General features: G+C 45.2%; 2 non-coding genes across 2 annotated transcripts; both read left to right on the top strand.

Moving 5' to 3' along the window:
* Positions 1–4893: 4893 nt before the first annotated feature.
* On the top strand, positions 4894–6882 carry LOC143206369 (small subunit ribosomal RNA). The gene has a single exon (XR_013008344.1). It is a non-coding gene; the product is annotated as a small subunit ribosomal RNA (ribosomal RNA).
* A 699-nt stretch (positions 6883–7581) lies between these two features.
* LOC143206368 (5.8S ribosomal RNA) lies at positions 7582–7736 on the top strand. The gene has a single exon (XR_013008343.1). It is a non-coding gene; the product is annotated as a 5.8S ribosomal RNA (ribosomal RNA).
* Positions 7737–9302: the final 1566 nt, after the last annotated feature.

Here is a 9302-nt window from a genome sequence, read left to right as displayed (position 1 = left end):
TACGAAGAAAAGAAAAACGGCCACTGCCAAAACCGGACAGAAAAATAAACGAAAACCAGTAGGAGGTGCCGCGACAGCTACGACAGCCGGTGGTAAAAAAGCGTCTGCCAAAAAAACCTCAGAGAAAACGGAAAAAAAGACGACCGCCGCCTCCGCCTCAACTAAGAAAACCACAGCTAAAAGTAAGAAAGGTGAATCTGCAACTTTGGCCGAGAAAAAAGCTTCTGCCAAAAAAGCCGTCGAAAAGAAAACAGGAAAGAAATCTACCGCCGCCACGACTACGTCCGCTTCCAATGCCGCCGCTAATAGTTCATCTTCGAAAGCAGCAAAAAGCAACACGGCCGCAAGATCCCCGAAATCGCCTTCCAAAGCGAAAAAATCTAATAAAGCCGGACCTACGAAAAAGCCCAAGGCGCCTAAACCGAAAAGTGCTAAGACGACGACCTCAACTGTTCGTGTTGCCGCTGGTGAAGGTGCGAAAACTAAAAAACCAGTATCACCAAAGAAAAAGAAATAAAACTATTTCTACTACGTATGACGATATATTAAACAGGCGACACATTTCATCGTCAGATCAAGAAGACACGGAGTTGAAAATTACAAATATCCCGACACTCCTGGACGTGCTACGACTTCCCTAAAAAATACGTTCGTCCAAGACCGTATTTTTTTAATAGAAAAAAAAAACGGTTCTTTTCAGAACCACAATATAACTTTATAAAAGAAAGAATATTTATATAATTTATTTATTATCTTATTATTACTTAAATGATTATTTTCTAGATAGAGCCGTAACTAATTAGGGAACCGATCGATCGATACTCTAAAACAGTAATAAAGGAATATTCAGTACAGATCAGATTATTTATAAATTTTCTAGTTAATATTTATTCTTTAATAAGAACGCGTATTCTAACTTCTTTTTTATACGATTTTGTTGGCCCTGAAAAGGACCGATATTAAAGGGCGTATGCAAAACTTTAAACGGTTTGCGTTATCTATTTGGTTTTGCTGTCTGTCTTTTTAGGCAATAATACTGCTTGAATGTTAGGCAAGACGCCGCCCTGGGCAATAGTAACGCCAGATAACAGTTTATTCAATTCCTCGTCGTTTCTGATGGCCAATTGTAAATGCCTAGGGATAATCCTTGTTTTCTTGTTGTCTCTAGCGGCGTTACCCGCCAACTCGAGAACTTCGGCCGCCAGATATTCCATTACGGCAGCTAAGTAAACGGGAGCACCGGCCCCTACGCGTTCGGCATAATTTCCTTTCCTTAGAAGTCGGTGAATACGACCGACAGGAAATTGTAATCCCGCACGATTGGAACGAGACTTCGCCTTTCCCTTCACTTTTCCGCCTTTACCACGTCCGGACATGTTAATCTCGATCGTTGTTAGATACTGCTCACCTTTAAATCAAAAACGGTACTGGAAATTTCTTACAGATCGGCCTGGAATTTTGTCCGCGAGCCAAACTCGTTATATCATACGCGACCAATCAGACTCTAACTCGGGCTATGGGCGGGGCTTAGAAGTGTTCCTTCGAATGTTATAAGTTCTAGAATTAAAGGCATTTTTTTAGTTAAGTACTCTTTGAGGTACGTGAGACGTCGGGATTTTTATTTCGAAATGCCACCGAAGACAAGCGGTAAGGCGGCCAAGAAAGCCGGAAAAGCCCAGAAAAATATCTCTAAGAGCGACAAGAAAAAGAAGCGCAGGAGGAAGGAAAGCTATGCGATTTACATATACAAAGTTTTAAAGCAGGTTCATCCCGATACGGGTATCTCCAGCAAGGCCATGTCGATCATGAATTCTTTCGTGAACGATATATTCGAAAGGATAGCCGCCGAAGCGTCGCGTCTCGCCCATTACAATAAGAGATCAACGATCACGAGCAGAGAAATCCAAACCGCCGTTAGGTTATTGTTACCCGGTGAGTTGGCTAAGCACGCCGTTAGCGAAGGTACCAAAGCAGTCACCAAATATACCAGTTCTAAGTAAATTAATTCACATACCTATGTGTGTTTCAATATACTACTTACCTGCAAAATCGGTTCTTTTCAGAACCACAATTGGATATACATTTTAAAAAATGAAATGTTAAACAGTAGCTGACATTTTATAAAAACAGAATTTTCAGATATATATATATATATTGTAGTTATTGTATTGAATTATATTATATCATTATAATCTGTTATATAGTAAGTATATAGAATAAGTTTTGTAAAAATGGTACGGCCCGAGATTGTTATTTAAAAATAAGGTAAAGTATTTCTGGAGTGACTTCGAAAATATGTGTATTCATTTTTATTACGTTTATGACTATATGATAATTAATTTATTTTTCCTAACTGTGGCTAATTGTGGATTGTGGCTAATTTCTACACGATAAGTATTAATCACGGGAACGTCTCGAAATGAACAAATAGGAACTGTAATTAATCAAGAATTTAGAATGGAACTATCGTCCTAATATAATGAGGATCGTCAAAGAGAAGATACTTTTTTTTTCGTTTACTAGGTTGACCTTGCTTGGGGACAGTGGAACTCAGTGGAAAATCGCTGATGGTGGGTGAGGAGGATAGGCCTGTGGTCAGAATCGATATCTTGGAGTACTTGCAGGTCAGAGGCTTGATTCGAATTTTGATAGATAAAAAAGTCAATTATTGTCGGTCGATTGGAGGAGTAGTGAGTTGGTTCGCTTGGAGCAATAAGCCCAAGTTCCAACTCATCTATTATCCCGGCCGATAGTAATTCTTCCAATAGCTGTGTGGTTGATGGCGTTGAAAATGGCCTGAAAATCTCCTTGGTCATCTGAATATGTTCCGAAGAGTATTTCGCCAATGGAGATCGGGTTCGTGTTCTAGTGGAATCCAGACCAGCCAGACGACTGTTATCTTGAGTTCCCCGTACATGAGTGGGGGGAGGAATTGGTCTTTTGGGTTTGGTTGTTTTTGGAGTAGGTCGGCACTTGCATCCCGAGTAATTTGCGGTGTATGGTTCTCAACAGTTGGTGCATTTCGGCGGGGAATTTCTGTCTTTGGGACTTGACGTAGGCCGGAGTGGCTTTACAGTTGGCCGATGAATGACCGTAGAATTGGCAGTTAAAACGTTGAACGCGCCTGCCGTTGCCGCGCTGGGCTTGGACTTTTACCACCTGATTCATTAGGCGGTCGACCGCGAAGATACGGCGTTCCTCTCGAGGAACCGACCAACATGGATTGGATTGAAACCGAGCTTCATGAGCGCGGTTCGGACTTCGAGTTACCATTACGTCGAGAGAGAAATATAATATATTAGCTGACCCCGCAGACACTCCGTACCCTGTACTCAATGGATAAATAAAGGATTCATTCTATCAAATTCTTCGTTCAAATCACTTTCGAATCATCCTTAGGAACATTCTGATATCGGAAAACCTTATCCGTAGTCGATAAACGATATCTAACGGATGAATTATAGAAAATGGCCAATAAGCGGCAAATATCCGATCGTAAGGGTGCACCATCGTTTCGGCGAATCATTCTTTTGGAATCTTACGTTCTACAAGCAAAACATTTATTCATAGGTATATACCGATAATAACGAACGGGCCGACGTAACAACCTAAAATGTCCTGAAATACGTGAGAACAGTTTTACTCCGATCGCCGTATCGATATGTGACAGTATCCATCCTATGAAGGATCTTTACATTCTACTAGCATAATTTTATGGATCGGAATTTTCCGACTTTTAAAGAACGTGATCGGCAGTCTAGAAACGGCCTGAGGACGTATTAACACGAGAGGTTAAAATTATTGCTTTAGAAGTTCACGTTGTCTAAAGCTAAAGTTTATTCATCGGAACATTCCGATAATAACGAGAACGGGCAGACGTAAAAACGAAAAATTTGCGCAACGTCCGTATAAACGATCTGTTCTAAAACACCCATACATTTCCGATAGCTGGCGAGAGACCCGCGCTTAAATCGTGTGCGCTTCTACGTGGGGCGATACGAGAGACGGATACGACGGGTCGGGTCGACCGGCGCTGTGACACTTTTACCGAGTGGCTTTTGATCAGCGAAGGTGGTATTACATATTATATGTTAATATATAAGATCCGAACCGTATTTTTTTATTTATCTAAATAAAAAGCGTATTTCGTCGTGTTATTATATATTCGTAACGCTCTCGCGATTTTGTATCGTCGTTTCGTTGTTCTTCCTGGTCGGTTTTTTTCGATATATCGGGAAGCGTACGACGACGACGACGGTATCACTGCGAGATCGCGAATTCGGCGGGAACATTCGGCTTCGTTAGAAGAAGATGATCCACGATTCATATGCGATTGGAATTATTATTTTTATGGACGTATCGGTTTTTCATCGGAACGTTCATAAAACAGCAACACATTTTGCGATAGCTCTCTGCTCTCCGAGCGAGAATAAAATAAAAAATCACGAAACGTTTCTCGTACGAGGTTTCCTTGTCGCTTTATATATTTCTATCTAGCGAAGGGTTCGGAGAGAATGTTTTTCGAGGTCTTATAAACGCCGAACGATATTTTGCGGCATCCAATTTTCGACGTAGTCGACGATCGTCGTCGATAATCGAGATAATTGGGTGCCTAGTCGATCGGTTGTGTATAAAAAAAACAAAAGATGTGTCTAAGATGATGATATCGTTTTGTTTTATTAGACAACTAATATTAAAATGTAAGAGCGTGGCGCCTCGGACCGGTTTTTCCGTCGTCTAGGCGCGCTATCATGCACCTCCTTTTTATTAGTCGTCGATATATATTATATATCGTCGTCTTACGCACACGTTTCTTTATAAGTCAAACTTATAAAATAAACTGTGTCTGTATTTGTTTTATCTGCTTCGTGTCGATAAAATAATAAGAACAGTTCCCTGGTTGATCCTGCCAGTAGTCATATGCTTGTCTCAAAGATTAAGCCATGCATGTCTCAGTACATACCGAATTAAGGTGAAACCGCGAAAGGCTCATTAAATCAGTTATGGTTCCTTAGATCGTACCCACAATTACTTGGATAACTGTGGTAATTCTAGAGCTAATACATGCAAACAGAGCTCCGACCAGAGATGGAAGGAGTGCTTTTATTAGATCAAAACCAATCGGTTTCGGGTTCGCGCTCGTCATCGTACAACTTGGTGACTCTGAATAACTTTAAGCTGATCGCACGGTCTCGCACCGGCGACACATCTTTCAAATGTCTGCCTTATCAACTGTCGATGGTAGGTTCTGCGCCTACCATGGTCGTAACGGGTAACGGGGAATCAGGGTTCGATTCCGGAGAGGGAGCCTGAGAAACGGCTACCACATCCAAGGAAGGCAGCAGGCGCGCAAATTACCCACTCCCGGCACGGGGAGGTAGTGACGAAAAATAACGATACGGGACTCATCCGAGGCCCCGTAATCGGAATGAGTACACTCTAAACCCTTTAACGAGGATCAATTGGAGGGCCAGTCTGGTGCCAGCAGCCGCGGTAATTCCAGCTCCAATAGCGTATATTAAAGTTGTTGCGGTTAAAAAGCTCGTAGTCGAATTTGTGTCTCGCGCCGCCGGTTCATCGTTCGCGGTGTTAACTGGCGTGTTTTTCGCGAGACGTCCTGCCGGTGGGCTTAGTCGTGTCGCGTCGCCGTCGCGCGTGCGTTTCGGCGTGCGTGTTGTGCGCGTCGTGGTTACGACGGCCCAACTCAATCCTGCCGCGGTGCTCTTTACTGAGTGTCGAGGTGGGCCGGCACGTTTACTTTGAACAAATTAGAGTGCTCAAAGCAGGCTAAAATTTCGCCTGAATACTGTATGCATGGAATAATGGAATAGGACCTCGGTTCTATTTTGTTGGTTTTCGGAACCCCGAGGTAATGATTAATAGGAACGGATGGGGGCATTCGTATTGCGACGTTAGAGGTGAAATTCTTGGATCGTCGCAAGACGAACAGAAGCGAAAGCATTTGCCAAAAACGCTTTCATTGATCAAGAACGAAAGTTAGAGGTTCGAAGGCGATCAGATACCGCCCTAGTTCTAACCTTAAACGATGCCAGCTAGCGATCCGTCGACGTTCCCTAATATGACTCGACGGGCAGCTTCCGGGAAACCAAAGCTTTTGGGTTCCGGGGGAAGTATGGTTGCAAAGCTGAAACTTAAAGGAATTGACGGAAGGGCACCACCAGGAGTGGAGCCTGCGGCTTAATTTGACTCAACACGGGAAACCTCACCAGGCCCGGACACCGGAAGGATTGACAGATTGAGAGCTCTTTCTTGATTCGGTGGGTGGTGGTGCATGGCCGTTCTTAGTTGGTGGAGCGATTTGTCTGGTTAATTCCGATAACGAACGAGACTCTAGCCTGCTAACTAGGCGCTTTTTGACATCCTAAAGGCCCGCCGGCCGCGTTGCTTTCGGGTTTCGCGGTTCGTGCGCGGTTTTTACTGTCGGCGTACAAACTATTCTTCTTAGAGGGACAGGCGGCTTCTAGCCGCACGAGATTGAGCAATAACAGGTCTGTGATGCCCTTAGATGTTCTGGGCCGCACGCGCGCTACACTGAAGGAATCAGCGTGTCTTCCCTGGCCGAGCGGCCCGGGTAACCCGCTGAACCTCCTTCGTGCTAGGGATTGGGGCTTGCAATTGTTCCCCATGAACGAGGAATTCCCAGTAAGCGCGAGTCATAAGCTCGCGTTGATTACGTCCCTGCCCTTTGTACACACCGCCCGTCGCTACTACCGATTGAATGATTTAGTGAGGTCTTCGGATCGACACGCGATGGCGTTTCGGCGTCGTCGATGTGTAGGAAAAGATGACCAAACTTGATCATTTAGAGGAAGTAAAAGTCGTAACAAGGTTTCCGTAGGTGAACCTGCGGAAGGATCATTACAGTGTGTTGTTATGCCTATATATATATAATAGGTAAACGTACAAGTCTGTAAAAATCATTGTCGAACGTTAAAGAGCCATCTACGAAGTTCGGAAGTTCCGATCGAATTTCGACGTCGTCAACGTAGCTGTTTTCGGGTACCTATAATATATGGTTTTAAAAGATGTACGCCCGAAAGCGGAGATATATACGATGAAGATGTTGTTATATAGGACGACGAGTAATAATCGTCGGCCTACGACGGATTTCGTTATAAATGGACAAATCGAGCGCAAAATAAAACGATTTTGCCAATTATATTTCTAATCGACGTTTCGATCCTCATATCGACGAACATATACGATGATCGGTAATGTGATTAGTTTACGAAAATCTTATCACCCTTCGTTTGTTTCATTCCAAAAGGGTGAGATTTAGTTTACGAAAATATTGCCAAACTATGATCAGCGTATGCTCTTTTGTTGTCGTACGAGGTGAGACGACGAAAATTTACAACGAACGTCACCATTTCGAGTAGTCTGTCTCCGCTCCTCTCGTTGTGTGTAGTGGAGAAGACGAAAATAAACCGTAAGAGCGTTTTAAAGTCGACGGCGGCTGCGAAAGGGGCGCAAGCGCTGTCTATGACGTGAGCGCGCGTCGTCGTCGTCTTATAATAGAAACGTTTCGATATGCGTTTAAAACCTAACTTAAAAAAAGATTACCCTAAACGGTGGATCACTTGGCTCGTGGGTCGATGAAGAACGCAGCTAATTGCGCGTCAACTTGTGAACTGCAGGACACATGAACATCGACATTTCGAACGCACATTGCGGTCCTGGGATCTCATACCCGGACCACTCCTGGCTGAGGGTCGTATCTCATTTCAAGACTGCTCGGATTTTCTTTGATCTTCGCGATCGACGAGAAATGTCTGAGCGTGCTGAGCGTATAAGCGCGATTCGATCGCGACGTTCTAAAACGTGACAGCGGACCCGTACGTGTGACCTAACTCTCTCGTACGGGTCGTACGAATATGAAAGGGATGAGACGTGTTTAAAACGGTCGTTCGCACGTTTTTGTGATAAACGTAGCGCGCACCATTAATACGATCGTCGTATCCGATAAAATTAGTTTTTAATCGACGTCGGATCGTAGGTGCGTTGTCTCTCGAATACGAGGGAGAAAACACCGTTTTTCGACGGCGCGTCTTTTCCATTCTAAACTTTTATATTTCGTATTGGCTCCTAATCTTCATTATTATGATGATTACGAGCGCCACGCATATTAAACTAGCGACCTCAGAGCAGGTGAGACTACCCGCTGAATTTAAGCATATTACTAAGCGGAGGAAAAGAAACTAACTAGGATTCCCTTAGTAGCTGCGAGCGAACAGGGATTAGCCCAGCACCGAATCCCGCGACCGACATCGGGCGCCGGGAAATGTGGTGTTCGGGAGGGTCCATTATCTCGACGTTACGTCGCGCGTCCAAGTCCATCTTGAACGGGGCAACAGCCCATAGAGGGTGCCAGGCCCGTAGCGACCGTGACTGACGGCGAGAGGATCTCTCCTTAGAGTCGGGTTGCTTGAGAGTGCAGCCCTAAGCGGGTGGTAAACTCCATCTAAGGCTAAATATAACCACGAGACCGATAGCGAACAAGTACCGTGAGGGAAAGTTGAAAAGCACTTTGAAGAGAGAGTTCAAGAGTACGTGAAACCGTTTAGGGGTAAACCTGAGAAACCCGAAAGGTCGAAGGGAGAAATTCATTCGCGGCTCGTAGTAGGCGGCGTGCGATCGCGTGACACGTGACGTTTCGGCGTTGCGCGCGCCTTTCGTACGTCGATCCGGCGACGAACGCGTGCACTTTTCTCCTTGTAGGACGTCGCGATCCGTTGGGCGTCGGCTTAAGGCTCGAGGTGGAGACCGTAGACTGCGGTTCGCGCCGTTTTCGTTTACGGACCCTCGTGTTCGCGGTCGACTCGCTCGACGGTATACCGAATGGTTTAAGGCCGCTACTCGTTAGCGTTCGGCTCGTCGCAAGCGCGTCAGATGCACGTCGGTAATCGGACCCGGTGCCGTTTCCGACCTCTGATGACTGTTGGCGACGAGGTTCTCGAACAGACCTAGACCGATCGGCGACGCTATAGCTTTGGGTACTTTCAGGACCCGTCTTGAAACACGGACCAAGGAGTCTAGCATGTGCGCGAGTCATTGGGAATCACTAAACCTAAAGGCGTAATGAAAGTGAAAGTTCGTCTCGCACGAACTCAGGGAAGATGGGCGGTTTACCCTTAAAAGTGGCCGCTTCGCATTCCCGGGGCGTCTCGTTCTCATCGCGAGAAGAGGCGCACCAAGAGCGTACACGCTGGGACCCGAAAGATGGTGAACTATGCCTGGTCAGGACGAAGTCAGGGGAAACCCTGATGGAGGTCCGTAGCGAT

This window comes from Rhynchophorus ferrugineus, unplaced genomic scaffold, assembly GCF_030347505.1.
Source record: "Rhynchophorus ferrugineus isolate W39M unplaced genomic scaffold, kcgeb_rfMv2 rfM661, whole genome shotgun sequence".
NCBI classification, from domain to species: Eukaryota; Metazoa; Arthropoda; class Insecta; order Coleoptera; family Curculionidae; genus Rhynchophorus; species Rhynchophorus ferrugineus.
This window is presented reverse-complemented; position numbering and strand designations above follow the sequence as displayed.